Raw genomic sequence first — 15298 nt, 5'->3', positions numbered from 1 at the left:
AGAGGCATAAAAGATACACCGGCTTTTCTCTCCTGGTTAGAATCACTGTTTGGGCCAGGGGGAATGTTTTTCTTTTAAGTTACTAACACCGATTATAGGGGCTGTGATACTTGTCTTCCTGTTTTTATGTTGCTGTATGACATGTATTATTCCAATGCTTCGAAATATGGAAATATGGTACCTAGGGGGATAAACTGTTCATCCTTCCAGTCTGGAGAATTGGCAGCTGTCTGACGTCAGTAAGTGATCCTTAAAAAATTAATAGTTCCATGACAGTGTGCATCACCAGAAAATCAATTTCAATGCATTAAAACTCTTGTTATCCTTCTGATCATTGAAGTGTCATTGCCCCAGCACTGTATACTCTTACTTTTGACGCCTGTCTGAAGTTGGATCCATTTCTAAGAATGGTGACTCACATATCCTCATGCTCAACTTTGGCTCAACCACACAAACTATGAAGTTAATCATCTGCTTTTGCTCCAAGATTTATGTTACTAGGCTCTCTCCTGGGGATCCTCGTGTTCAAACATTGCCCTTATTGTGGATGATCCATGACAGAATTCAGGGAATTCAGAATTCTGATACCTCAGCTCAGATTCTGACTGGGCAGACTGTCATTGCCTGGTGTGAATGTGTGCATATCTGTTTTTGTGCATGTTCTGTGGCCTGTTGTACAGTACATCACAAATGAAAGGGAAATGGAAAACTAAAATAAGACTCAAGTGTTTTATCTTTCATTAACAGTGTTTCATTAGTATCTGTGCTAGATCCTGTCATCCACTGCTTACCACGACAGGCTCTAGCACAGGATAGCAGCTAATACATTTAACAATCTCACTGCACAATGTTGTATATTCAAGGGCTGATCTTCTGTACTTTTTCTTTCACTTTTCATTTCCTAGAAACTCAGTCCTGCCAGGAATAATCTGAGAACAAAATCAATCTGAGTGAAAATCTAAGCAGAGGAAGATTGTTTTACAGAGTCAACAAGGTCTAATTCAAGGTCATCAGCACTAACAACATTCTCTCTGGAGACAGGCGATAAGAAAATTGAAAGTGTGTATTGTTACACAACAGCAGAGACTATGAGTTATGCTATCATGAGAGTGGTGATGGATTTTTTTCATTGCTTAGTTTTACAGGTTCTGTACATTTGAACATTCAAAGTGACTAAAGTAAAGGAGTTTTCCCTTTTTACCACATAATTCCCAAAGATCAACACTAATAGAAAGCCTAATTCCAGCCAAGATTCAATTACTGTCTCTCAGGCATCCCAGCAGTGGATTTCATGACTTCAGACAGCCATCTTTATCAGTGGAGAACTCAATGCTCTGAGGTTTACTGGCAGAGTCTCACACTGGGTAATACGTTGGTAAATAATGTCCTATGGAATTCTACTATTGATAAATTCTACTATGGAACTGCGATGTGTCCTGAAAAAATCTTCTATGATAGTGGTACAGTCCATCACACCCCACCTACAGCCTTTAAAAGAGAAAAAAACAAATTCTGATATTATGGTGGAAAAAGAGCCCTGGAATCTTTGTAGAAGGACAAAAGACGGAAAGAACGGGCAGTGTAACCATGGCGAAGAGAAGGGAAATATTGGAGAGAGCTTTTTTCATACACTTTTTATCATTGTTTTTCCAGCCCAACAATGATCAACAAATATGGGCAGGCGTCCTGTGCCAAATCCAATCTACCTTTCTTCCAAGCATACAGGAATGTCAGTGAATTAAATATTGACATATGAAAATTCCCAAAAATATGCAATCACACATATGCAGTTTGAGCAAACATAAGACAATACCCAAGTACCACAAACTACCAGGCATCATTAGCAGTTCAGGTGGGGAGCTGTGTCAGCATGCGTAGGCTGCAAAGGAACAAGTAATAGGTCTATTCCATGCTTAAAAGAGAAGAAAGAAAACACAACATTTCAGCCGTGGAGCCCTCACACCTGAAGAAGGCTCCACGGCCGAAACGTTGTGTTTTCTTTCTTCTCTTTTCATCCAGTGTCATTAGCCAGTTCCTGTCAAAATAAAATAGAAATGGATAACATTCTAGAGAGAGTTTGAAATACCAAGGTACAATTTAAACCATATTTCTTCCACTACAACCACAATATTTTGGAGAGATCGCTGAGCCTAACTGTTCTGGCATGCCCGTTAGCCTCCGTCCTGCTTCACCAATGAATGCAACGGGGCACATTCTGAGGGAGATGCGGTCAATCAGGTTGCAGGAAAACCACGCTATGCTTTTTTTTGAGATCCTGAAAAGGACAGAGGGGCCATGTATATGTGTGCAGCTGGATATGTAATTGCAGGTGGCGTTGCAAATTCTGCTGAAGCCCCACTGCCTGGTGTGGACGGTAGCTGTGCATGTTGCAGCAGAATTGTGCATGTGAGATCAAGGGGGCATGTCATGTGTTTGAGCACTTCACTCCCTTCCGGAAGCACGTGATTCCCTGAGTCCCAAAAATTTGTAAGTTCTTTGGATGACCTGTGGACCGATCTTTCACGATGAAGAATTCCTTAAGAAGAATAGATCTCGGCCCACCATCCCAATGCCTCCATCTCAAAACAGCAACCTCCCACTGCCCTTAGTCTGCAAGGCAGTCCTTTCAAGTGCGATGATGACGCCGGGACCTTCGTTGCCTATTGTACGAGCTGAACTTTTGTGCTCATCAATTCAACGCTCTTTCCATCAACTCATCTTGTCTTTGACGCTTCGTGTTTTGTGCTCCTTTGACTATCGGCATATCGGGTGACTGCAAACACTGAAGTTCTTGCTTACGGAGTGTGGAACAGTGTTTTCAAGTGATCGCTGTTCTGTCATGTTGACGCCGAGTGAATCTTTCTTTGGCAACATGGGCAGGCTGACAGCAGCGCGAGCTAAAGTAATGGCAAATTTCTTGACTTATTTCTGAATGTGAATGTTCTTTAGAAAAGGGATGCGGCGTTGCTTCTCCCCCGTGTAAAGGTCACGCATTCCAGACGTGGTTATGAGCGAACAGTTGCCGCAAGTGTTTGAAAAGAGCAAGAGAGGAAGCAGCCCTGCCCCGTGTGAGGATCAAACTCAGGACCTTCAGACGATGAAACTGACGCGCTACCAACTACGCCAACGAGGCCAGCTGCAGTACACAGCCGGAAAGTTTGCCTCATATGGATTTCAGTCGCCCGTTCCCTAATCTTTAGACGCCCTCTGCTGGATGTTGCATTTGCCTTTTGATCTCACCGATACTTTTTTGGTCTGTTTCTGTTGCGAGTCCGTTTTTCAGATCTCACCTAGCACAAGTCTCTCTGGCTGAAGTGGCCTCTCTGCTTCAGCATCGTGCCCTCACTCAGCCATTAAAAACGTCACTCGGACTTCTGACATGCTGACATGAAATGTCAAGAGAGAGTGGCGGAGACGCTTAAGGCAGAGAGAAGATGAAGAGGGGGGGTGGCTGCGAAATGATTGACAGCTGCAATCAGCTTTAGAAGGGGAAGTGTACTACTAGTAGCAGTGTAGAGCTCTCTGTGGTGGAGTTCAAGCGCATGTTCTATGGGCCAGTGGCGTAATGGATAACGCGTCTGACTTCGGATCAGAAGATTGTAGGTTTGAGTCCTACCTGGCTTGCGAGGCTTTTAAACCTCTCAGGTTCCTCGGTAACAGGTTGCCGTCATGTATATGAACTATAGAAAAGCATTTGCCACAACCCGTAAATTAGCACGCAAGTGTGGGCTAGTGAACACAGAACTGTATGGAGATCATCTCCAGTTCCGAGCTCAATTGCAATGAAAAAACATGCAGAACAGAACTGGAGAGCAGCTGAATTTGTGCTCAGTAGGGTGGGGAGGACTCAGCATTCCTATTGTTCTAATTGGCATGAACTGCAGGGGATCTGAATCAGAACATGTCAGTTAGTTCGATCATTGCGTCAATATGTAGGCCACGTTAATACAGAATTATTACTTTGTCTGTCTCGTCTTTGTATATAGCTGAATGTCCCTGACAATTTCATGTTAGTTTTTAAGAACGACATTGGTGCTAATATATACATATATAGCATATAAGGAACACGTAAAAGTTTAGTCCATGCTGAAAAGATAAGAAAACCGCCACAACGTTTCATCTTGGAATAAATCTTTACTTGTTGTTTTGCAGCCTACCCATTCTGACCTAACTCCTCCCTTGAAATTCCCTAACAGATAAGGGTACGTAACGGCTCATGCGATGCTCAGTTGCAATTTGACCCAAAACAAACAAGAACAGCAGCTGAGGGTTTGAGTTTGAACATGCACTGTATTAAAGCAGCTTTTATTTCCATTGATAAATGCTAGATATTCCTACAGAGATTCTCCAGGTGAGTAAGCGATTCCTGTTTCTGTTTCTATTTCTGTTTCATATATATATACAGTATATATATATACATGTTACATGTGTCTCTGCAATAGTACAAATGTGTTATACACTATCAGGGGCTGCTTTTTTGTGCACCTCATCTACAACAAGGGTTTTTTTTTTTCATTTATGTTTGTGGACCTTCACCATTTGAGGAAGTGAGTTAGATAAGAAAGTTACAGGTATGGTGAGCAATGACTGACAAAGGCACGTACTGCGTATTCCTTACAGAAGTGTAAGCAATTTGTTCTAAAAAACACCGGCTTAAGTCCAACATCGTTAGCAATCTTATTACTTAAACAGAATTAACATCAATAAACTGTAAGGTGCTGGTACATGCGAGTAGATTTGATCTTCTATTAAACAAAAATGCAATTACAGCTCTAAATAGGTCAACCTAGACTTCTGTAACAGATCTGTTCAGGTCATCGCTGTTCCTCTGACCTTGTGATTCTTTGGAATTTTAAAAGTGTATTTCGCTTGCCTTTCATGTGGTCTGTGTACAAGTCACTGTGGCGTATGCGGTCCTACACAGCCTTGCTATAGACGTGATGAGCCTCCGCTATGTTGCAATGGAGAACAGGTTCAGTACGGAGCTGCCGAGAAAATTCAGCTGGAAAGCTCGTTGCAGAAAAGCATCGGTATCTGTGTCCAGCGGCAAAGCGTCCTTCGTGGGTGCTGAAGAACCGATTTCACAGGCTGCGGGTCCAGGCGATTTAGAGTGTTAAAGGTCCCAGCGAAAACGAAACGGCGCTGGTCCTTTTACACGCACGCACGCAAACAAATGCAAAGGACGCCGTAGTCGGCAGGATTTGAACCTGCGCGGGGAGACCCCAACGGATTTCAAGTCCGTCACCTTAACCAATCGGGCACGACTACAGCGAACGCCGCGGCCGCTGCCTTCTTGCTACAATCGAACAGGGAGTGCGAGGCGGCGGCGGCAGCTGAGGCAACTTTTTTCAAGTTCGCTCTCCGTTTAAGAAACCTTTTACGCCATACGTGCAAGCACACACACACACACCTCAGAGGACTTAAGGGTGGCTTCAAGTTGGAATGATAAAATCTCCCCGTTCGGACATGAAAACAGAACGTTCTTAGACAGAAAGCAATCAACAACGGAGACATGTGGACGACGATTTTAGTCACTGCACTTTGAATAGCATTTTTACTCCAGTTACAGGAGATGCACCAATGGCCCTTGACCTACGCTCTTACCAATGCCTTGAACATTCAAACAAAACAGCCCTCAAGTCCTGCGGTTTAATATAACGCTGTTACGTGTCGAGGCAGTATTTGACTCTGTCCTACCGTTGAGACACGGGGCGTATATGGAAACGAACACATGCTACGGATCGTCTCTAATCGGTCCCTACAGCTGGAAGGCTCCTTGAAGCGTGCACCCCCATCATTCATCTTTGCGCATCTGTGAAAGGTAGACTCTTGAGCAATGTTTGAGCCAGCTCTAAGGCAACTAGTGCTATTGGACAGACACCTCTGGAAGATCCTAAGAGTCTCTTAACACCACTTCCAGCAGCAAGCTTAATTGTTCGCTGGAGGTCTCCCACCCAGGTACTGACCAGGCAAAGAATCACCAGTACATTGAATGAGGAAGTTAATCCTGAAATCCAATTACATATCTCAAGGTAAGACAAATCCATAAGAACATGTCTTAGTATTACTTCGTTTACATTAGTATGGCACTGAGTTGGAGCTCCTCTTTAAGCTGTGGTTTAGTTTTGCATTCATGTGTTTCTAGAGCAGTGATTTATGGGGGTGGGTGGGTCTTTCACAGAGGCTCAGGACAAATCCCCCGCCTGAAAGTCTAATGTGTGCGTTCAGACAGTCACAGGTCAAGAGCCAGGCAGGAGGACAATGGACAGAAGAGCCAACGAACTAAAAATAAAAGAACAGATACGAAAAAGCCACCATCTTTTTCTTTTTGACATTTTCCGACTTTCATGCAAGCCAGGACAAAGTTGCTCAGAGCTACTTGTGGATTCAAATACTCTATCGAGTGCTTTGATGAGTTTTTGCAATTTGATTGTCGTCCTGTCAGCCTGTTTCTGTTTTTTTTTTTCAATCTAGTGATGGAAAGTATGAGGGAAATGATGGAGCAATCAATAACCGCTCCGGAAAAATGGCAGAAAGAAATGGTCCGTCACTAAGGACATTTGTGAAGCAGAGGAGTGACATCACCACAAAGGCGACACATTCTGCTGATGGTTTTGGTGAATAATGATTGAGGCGCGTTAAGAGAAAGGCAGCTGTGTCAGCATGCGTAGGCTGCAAAGGATCAAGCAAAGGTTTACTCCATGCTGAAAAGAGAAGAAAAGAAGCACAACGTTTCGACTGTGGAGCCTTCTGCGCCATCTTCTTTAGCGGTGATGATGTTTACATTGGAAAAACTGAGACATGCGTCCCTGGGTGGGCTTGAACCCCCAACCTGTCGGTTAACAGCCTAACGCGCTAACCGATTGCGCCACAGAGACTGACGGCCGCTTGTACTCCCTACATTTGCAGGTTTATGGTCAAAGAAAACAATCACTTGCGCTTCTTGCAGCCGGCAATCTTTTTCCACTGACAACCAAGAAATGGATTTCATCTTTCACAAGCTGTATGGATTTCTTCAAAAACAAGTTATTCCAGAAAGGAAATGAATTCTTGCATTAAACTGAACCAAGCTGTACATGTTTGTCTGAAATGAGACATTCGGCACAACAAGACACGGAGAGAGGCACCGCTGGTATTCAGACCCAGGATCGCCTGCTGACTAGGTGGGCACTTTAAGCCACTAGGGAACAGCGCCAGCGGAGCACCGCGCTTTTACAGACACTTGGACACATCTGCGTTCGGTGTGCACTTAACCTGCTCTCTGAGCCCGTTGCCTCCGTCCCATTTAATAGCAGAACTGACGCCAAGAGAAATGATGAGAAATGGCATTTATCGGGCACTTTTCATGTCCAAGGAGCTCAATGCCCTTGACACCTCCCCAAGGCGACAGAGCTGTGCATTCTTTGGCGACACCATTTTTTCTTTTGTTTAATTTCTATACTTATTGATAGAATAAAAACGATATGTCATGTACTGTAAGGGAAATGTCTCTTTTCATGGGGAAAGCTAGCACCAGCAAATGTTGTGTTTAGAAGAAGTGATTTAACATGACACGTGACCTAATTTACCGGAGCAAAAGCTCACCCAGCAAGCCCTGCTTTACTTCTACAGGAGAGAAGTACTGTAGAGTCTGCAAGATGTTCAGCTGGGTAGCTACGTCAGCATGCCTCGGCTGCAAAGGAACAAGTAATAGGTTTATTGCATGCTGAAAAGAGAAGAACGGAAACACAGCGTTTCGACTGTGAGGTCTTCTCACACCTGAAGAAGTCTCACACCTGTAAAAGGCTCCATGGTTTTCTTTCTTCTCTTTTCAACATGGAATACACCTATTGTCTGCAAGATGTGACAATTTCATGGTGTTTTGGAAGAAAACCTTTTTTCTTTGAATTCAAAATCAATCGGAATTTCAGCACGACACATCAACACTTTTTCAATTTTAAGGAGATGATATTTTAAACCTGATAAAAATAGTAGGAAACACAAGTTTCTTGCTGTGAAAATTGCATGCAGAACAGAACTGGAGAGCAGCTGAATTTGTGCTCAGTAGGGTGGGGAGGACTCAGCATTGCTATTGTTCTAATTATTATGAACTGCAGGGGATCTGAATCAGAACATGTCAGTTAGTTTGATCATTGCGTCAATATGTAGGCCACGTTAATATAGAATTATTACTTTGTCTGTCTCTTCTTTGTATATAGCTGAATGTCCCTGACAATTTCATGTTGCCTGCGATGTGTCCCCTCTCCCCACAGCAGTGGCAGATGACCAGCCGTCGTCGCTCCCCCAACATCGTCGCGCTGGGCGTCTCCTCCTCCCCATCTGATTCCCCGTGCGCCCCTCCGTTGGTGCCCACCGGTCTCCTCGAATACGGCAACAGTGTGCTCAGCCAGAGCCAGGGCCTGCTCCAAGGGGACCAGTGCGGCCAGCATCACGTGGCACTGCACCTCAGTCGGCGCCGGGGCCAGGAACGCCTGGAGCGCTATTTCCCGGTGGGCCTCCTCCGGAAGAGTAGGGTAACCCTGGCGGGCTAAGTAGGCCACGTCTGCGGCTGTTACCTTCACTGTTACCTGGATACCTCTTTATCTAGAACTCACTCTTCCCCCTGCCTGTCTGGCTTCTTTTAATCCTTCTGTGCCCGGATTGCAGCGGGTAAGATATTTTTCCAAGAAAAAAAGAGAAATTAAAAAAAGAGAAATTTCACCAGAGCCCCTGCTCATGTCTAATTTTTAGTTTAGAAGGATTCAAGCAGGATTTTGGATGAAAGGCAGCGACCTTAATCAAGCCCAAATCATAATTGAACCCATTCAGAGCCTACATTACATTTTAGTGTTTCATTCTGAGCAGAATGCCCTCACACCTGAAGAAGGCTTGCGTTTTCTTCTCTTTTAAGCATGTGTACAATGCTGTAATACAATTTAAAATAATTAAAAGTTTAAAAAGTATCAACTAAACTCCATTAATATCGAGTGTCTTTTATACAGCTTTTATACAGCTTTTAAGTATAGATTACACTTTTCTAAAATGTATTTAAAAAATAAAAACGATTACTAATCTAATCTTTCCACGTTTGATCCCAAAATCCCAAGAAAAATTAATCTAAACTAGGAGAAAGCTATGCTGAAAGTTTATTAATATACTTAGAAGACAAAGATAACAATTTATGTTGCATTTGTCTGATTGTGAATCAAAAAATACATTTAATTAACTGCTCTCAGTGACAGCTGACAATCCTCCATACACTCAAGTGAAAAATTAGTAATGCCAATGTAAACGTGGTATTTACAATTTGTTGATAATAGAAATGTTAAGTTCTCTAAAGCTTTTTGAGGCAGCAAAAGATTTGAACACCCTATATTGTAATGAGCTGCTGAGCTGAGAATGGGTTATGTTCCTGCTGTCAGAGGGGGTGGAAAGTGCCCGCGGTTATTTAATTAGTATTACAATTCACACTGATTCCCTTGAAAAGGTATGGACATAAGAATATTCGTGCGTGGTCAAAAAATGGCATTAAGCACTTAAAATTAATATGGTTAATAAGAGTAAACTGGAACATGCTGTACAAGATCGGCTAAACTGGGATCTATCGCTTACGCCTGAAATTGGAGCTGCTGTCGCAGTGAATAGCGACTAATAAGTCTGTCTTTCTGTGGGGGGAAGGGAATCTGATCTGATCTGCAAACCTCCAACAGAGCTGTTCAACTGGTTTTTGTCGGGCACATCAAGTGTCAGGTGTAAGCGATAAATATATTTAGCTGAAAAGCTGTACAACGCAAGACATTTCAGTATTCTAGGTTTCGTGAAAAAGCACATTGTGCTGCTGTAATACAGTTTAAAATAATTAAAAGTCTAAACAGTATCAGCTTATGTATGGGTTGTATTTTAAAAAAAGTCAAAAACCGCACTCAAAATGCAATTTAGCGCTTTCTGGCAAGAGGAGACACCCAAATTAATAATGTAACATGCTACTGTTTGTGCATGGATATAGTTATAATGCTATTTCCTTAGACACGTGATTCCATGTTTTATTTTGAATCCCCGGCGGAACCGGGCATCCATAAGAATCAAGTACTGTAACAGGTTTATTCTATGCTGAAAAAAAAAGAAGAAAGAAAACACATTCCATAAGAATCAGCGCCTTTATATAGCGCCTTTAAAGGTGGCTTCTCAAAACGCTTTACAGGATAAAAACAACAATAACAACAACAACAACAACAATATTGTGTTTCATTGCACTTTGACAGATTGTCTTTAAATCAACTGTTGATTTAAAGTTTGACAGTAAATGTTTATATTGTAACGCATACAGCCTCCATTTCTTATTAAAAATGTAGCCTAAGAGGGGGGGTCTGCTCTCACAATCCTCCAGATACTCAAGTGAAAAATTAATAATGCCAATGTAAACATCGTATTTACAATTTGTTGATAATAAAAATGTTAAGTTTTTTAAAGCTTTGTGATAGTTTACCCAGTTTACCCATTGTTATTAAAAATGACTTGGATTCGAACATGTTGTGATATTTAGAAATATAAAAGTCAATTAATTGTCAATTTCCATATTTATGTCTTTATTTAGCGGTTTCATTAGTGACAAAGGCTAAACTTTCTTGGAAAAATGTCTTTGCTGTCTTGCTGATACATTAAGCTTTCTAAACTCAGCCACAAAGTCATGTGACTGATTTTTCGCCCTGTTTCGTTGGTTAAACGCAATGATCACAAGCACCACCATGGTAACTGGGACATGTAGTTTTTAATTCAGATTGAATTATAACTGTACGTACTGTAGCGGCGAGGCTTATTAATAAGACAGAATTAAGTGTTGCTGTGCTTTCCCAAATGAGGCCCCATCTCCCTCTTCATCTCTGTGGTGCAGTCACAGAGAAGCTATTCATGCAGACTGATTTAAAGATGTTTTCTTTTGATAAGGTACAGCTCCCAAATGGGGATGCACTTAGCTAAGCCTGGCTATCATGATCAATGGTCATCCATTGGCGCCTAAAGGTCTGCAAGATTCCAAGAGAGAGCCTCATCCAAGTGGTCTACAACCCCAAGGTCAGCATCACCAGAGCACCGTCGCAAGCTGAACAGCAAAGCCTGGCATAGAGCCAGAGAGCGCGGATTAGACAGCAACAAGCCTGCAACTGCTTCTTTGTGCCCGCAGGAGATCTGAATCCCCAGAGATTGGATGAGTATTCAACTTCACTGCATGACAGCTCGAGAATTCAATTGTTATCCCAACCATTTGATATCAATTTAATTCCTAAGAGTTATGTACTTGTTTTGAGTATCTAGTGTAGAAGTTATAACCAAGTTCATTTACGAAACGGTCTAAATGAATGATATACTGAACGTATGTCCTCTTGATATATGTAACTCTTTGTAACTGACTGAATATATACCTTTTGTATTCTGATAACCCTCTCGATAAGATCTGTTAGGTTTACATGCATATTCTATGTATTAATAAATGTATCCTCATGTATTAGTACCTGTGTGTGTGCGTTGTTTGAGTTATATCGCAAGGTTGGATTCTAAAGCCATTAAAAGAATCATTTTGTGATTTACTGCTACAATGAATAATTGTCCCAGTAAATCCCAAATCCTACAGAACTAGTGCCTTCAGAGAGCACACTACAGATGTTACCTATTTATCGTTGAACAGGATGTATGTGATGTGGCGACTAGGTTCAATTTTGTATCCTCTTTAAAAGATTAAGGACTGGGGTGAGTGTGATTTACCACCCTTTCAGCTAAGAACCCGACGTGCGGACCGTTTAAGCTGCATAGACTCGGTCGTTTAACTCTTCTCCATTAGCAGGGTTAAGGTTAAAGAAAAAAACATTGCTGACTTCTTTTTTTTTTTTGCCAGCCGCGAGCGCAGATTAGCAAGATTTGTATTTCATGTTTTGCAAGTTGCATCCATTTTAAGAAAAACAAGTCGCGTTAAAGACAGGAAATGAATGCTTGCATTTAATTAAGTCTAGCCGTAGGCGGTTGTCCATAATGACCAGTTCTGTTCGAGAAGAACAAAAAAGGCACAGCTGGGATTCAGAGCCAGGGTCTCCTGTTTACTAGGCAGGCGCTTTAAGCAACTAAGCCACGGCGCCCCAGGAGCCCTGTCCTTTTGCAGCCACTTGGAAACACCACTCAGACACATCTGCATTCGGTGTGTGCTCCGCCGGCTCGCTGAGCAAGTTGCCACCTTTACATACAATAGCAACATCAACACCAAGAGAAAGGGTGACAAATGGCTTTTATCTGGAACTTTTCATGTCCAAGGAGCTCAATGTGCTTTCTGTGTACAACAGGGCCACTGATCTCCACACTGGCCACTGAACCACAGCAGTGGCTTGCTGGCTTGACATCTCCCAAGGAAAATGTTGAAATCGCATGTGGAACAGGAAAATGACCCTCGAGTACGAGGGAAAAAAAAGAAAAAGATCATCTGGAGCGCGCCAACCCATGTCCGGACGGCCCACTTTTGTCGACGAGGTGGCCGAGTGGTTAAGGCGATGGACTGCTAATCCATTGTGCTCTGCACGCATGGGTTCAAATCCCATCCCAGCTCCAGCGAAGCCCCTTTGGGTGTTATGTCATCAAAAAGTAGAACAACGAATCTCCCTTTGATCAAAAGCGCAACAGAACTGTTTTCCGTGGAGCAGGTTTCAGACCCGTAGACCTGTTTTATTTGTAGGGCAGGGCACATTCCCAAATGCGAATCTCCTGTTTTAGAAATGCTTTGGGCGGCGTGAAGTGAAAATAAGAAATGGGCTCCAGGTGCACATGGAAGCAATCAAGTGTTTCATCCGAGCTGTTTCAAAGACTGCCCAAGAGCTTTCCTTTCACAGAGGCGCAACGATTAATGATGGGGGTGCACCCTTCAATGCGCCTAACGACTCTAGGGAGTGATTGAGACGATTCGTAGCGTGTGCTCATTTCCCTCTATTCCCCGTGTTGCAGTGGTAGGATGACGTAAATTACTTCTTCGACACGTAATGGCATTATAATCAAGTGCAGGAGCTGAGGGCTTTTGTTTTGTTTCGTTTTCCATGGCGTTCGTAAGCGCGCAAATCAAAGGAAATTCCTGCGTCTAATAGGAATGTAAATGCTTTTGAAAGTGCAGTGTGGTGCAGCTTGTAAAATCCTTGTCCACATTTGTGGTTTGTTGATGTTTTTTCTGTCTGCCAAAGTTGCATTTTGACATCCGGACGGGGAGACTTTAGCATTTGAACGTGAAGCCAGCCTTAAACCCTCTGAGGCGTGTCTGTCTGCCGGCACGTATTTTGTGAAAGGTATTTTGTTTTTTTAACGGAGAGCGACTTTGAAAAAGTTTCCGCAGCCACCTCGCACTCCGTGTTAGATTATAGGAGGAATGCGGCGGCGGCGAGCTCGCTGTAGTCGTGGCCGAGTGGTTAAGGCGATGGACTCGAAATCCGTTGGGGACTCCCTGCGCAGGTTCGAATCCTGCCGACTACGGCGTCTGCCGCATGTCGCCTTGTGCCTGCGCGACAAAGGCGAAGGGCCGCTTCTCCTTTCCTGGTACTATAGAAATGCTAAATCGCTTGGCCCCGCTGCCATGGAAATCAATTCTTCAGATAACCACACATTTTGCGTTCGCACCTCTGGTGCTCTACTTATGCCTTTGAAAACCTAATGAATAAAGCTGAAAGAACCGACATGATATGTAGGTGCTCGTAAAGCACGCAGTAAAGAACTGTTAACAGCAAGGGTTTCAGTGGGTTAACTGAGGAGAAGGCGTGATCGCTAATTGTTGACTTTTTATTTGGTGTTAGAAACACTCTTACTGTGCATGACGTGCAACAAATGTAGCCACAGAAATTGCATCACGCTTTCATGACGTTAGGATTTGTTTGTGCAACATCCGAGAAGAGTACTTGTGGCTTGAATGTGAACTGTACGTGCCCGCCCCCTTTCCTCTGTAGTGCATGAGTTCCTCCCGGCATGCCCTTCGTCATTGTTCTGTCATCTTGTATTTAAAGGGTTGTATTTCTGCTGCTGAAAATAAGCAACGGTTTTCTCACAACGCCCTTTGTTCCCGACGGAGCCCTTGTCTGTCATGAAATTCTTCAAAACCTCAAGCTAGAAGAAGAAGAAGACGACAAATATGAAGCGTTACAGCAACGACATGCCATGAGACGATCGATAACGATTTCCATAGGATCCCCGCGGTTGCCTGGCAACCGTCAGCTTTGCGCAGTGGCAGTATCGTAGCCTGTGAGGTTTAGCCGAGGCGCGATTCTTGCTAGTTGAAAACTTTTCCCAATACCCCGCTTCCACCGGTTTGCAATACAATCGGCGAAAGCAATTTTTGACAGTCTCGTCAGAGACTGAGCAAGGTGTTTAAAGACAGATTTTGTCATGGTGACATCATGGTAGAAAAAAACGAGCTTGTTACGTCTCAACAGAAACGCTCTTTAGCTCTTTCAGCGTTATGCAGAGAACAGCGTCTGTCGAGATCACTTTTGAGTCAGTGCGAAACGCCGTGTGCTGTCAGTTTGATTTCGTATTGCTCGTAGCGGCCCCCGGCTTATGTCTGTCAAACGTTAGGTTGCGCTTCTTCATGCTGCATCGTCGGCATGAGTGGAGCTTTTTAAACGTCTGTACTTACTGCGCCCCCTAAGAAATCGTTTGTCCCCGTTCAAAAGAGATTGTGCGATGTCCTGCAGCGTTCGCAAAGCAAACCTTTGACAGTTTGAAAAGAGTGTTTCGGTTCGGGAAACATCATGACCAGTGTCCTGCATGTTTTCTGTGTATAGCTGTCTTTTAAAGCATACAGAATTCATTCGAAATCATTGATTTCTCCAATTAACAAGGGTCCCTCTTTTAACCTGCGAGAAGCATTCTTTCAATGTAACAGATTTACTCCGGGGAAAGGATTCAGAGTCCGAAGTGCGGACTGATGGCGCACAGAGGGTCCATATACTGTGGATCCCTCAGTGATCTTCCGCGTATTCAAACCGCCAGCGTGTGACTCCCCTGTCCCCGTGACCTCATTGCTCTGCTCTGTCCTCTGTGCAGCCGAGCCCGACTCACGGTTTAAGTGAAAAAAAATATGCCCTCAACGTGAGATTTACTCTGGAGCGAGGATAGATGTTACCTTTTTATCATTGAACAGGATGTATGTGATGTGGTGACTAGGTTCAATTTTGTATCCTCTTTAAAAGATAAAGGACTGGGTTGAGCGTGATTTACCAACCTTTCAGCAAAGTACCCGACGTGCGCACCGTTTAAGCTGCCTAGACTCGGCCGTTTAACTCTTCTCCATTAGCAGGGTTAAGGT

At 43.4% G+C, this 15298-nt stretch overlaps 4 non-coding genes across 4 annotated transcripts; 3 read left to right on the top strand and 1 right to left on the bottom strand.

The window, feature by feature from the left end:
* The first annotated feature begins 3551 nt into the window (after positions 1 to 3551).
* trnar-ucg (transfer RNA arginine (anticodon UCG)) lies at positions 3552 to 3624 on the top strand. The gene has a single exon. It is a non-coding gene; the product is annotated as a tRNA-Arg (tRNA).
* Positions 3625 to 5186: 1562 nt separating this feature from the next.
* trnas-uga (transfer RNA serine (anticodon UGA)) lies at positions 5187 to 5268 on the bottom strand. Its single transcript has one exon. It is a non-coding gene; the product is annotated as a tRNA-Ser (tRNA).
* Positions 5269 to 13391: 8123 nt separating this feature from the next.
* On the top strand, positions 13392 to 13473 carry trnas-cga (transfer RNA serine (anticodon CGA)). The gene has a single exon. It is a non-coding gene; the product is annotated as a tRNA-Ser (tRNA).
* A 730-nt stretch (positions 13474 to 14203) lies between these two features.
* LOC148633677 (U4 spliceosomal RNA) lies at positions 14204 to 14345 on the top strand. Its single transcript, XR_015933937.1, has one exon. It is a non-coding gene; the product is annotated as a U4 spliceosomal RNA (small nuclear RNA).
* Positions 14346 to 15298: the final 953 nt, after the last annotated feature.

The sequence above is a fragment of the Lepisosteus platostomus genome, unplaced genomic scaffold (genome assembly GCF_059453375.1).
Source record: "Lepisosteus platostomus isolate fLepPlt1 unplaced genomic scaffold, fLepPlt1.hap1 Scaffold_46_H1, whole genome shotgun sequence".
Classification (NCBI taxonomy): domain Eukaryota; kingdom Metazoa; phylum Chordata; class Actinopteri; order Semionotiformes; family Lepisosteidae; genus Lepisosteus; species Lepisosteus platostomus.
This window is presented reverse-complemented; position numbering and strand designations above follow the sequence as displayed.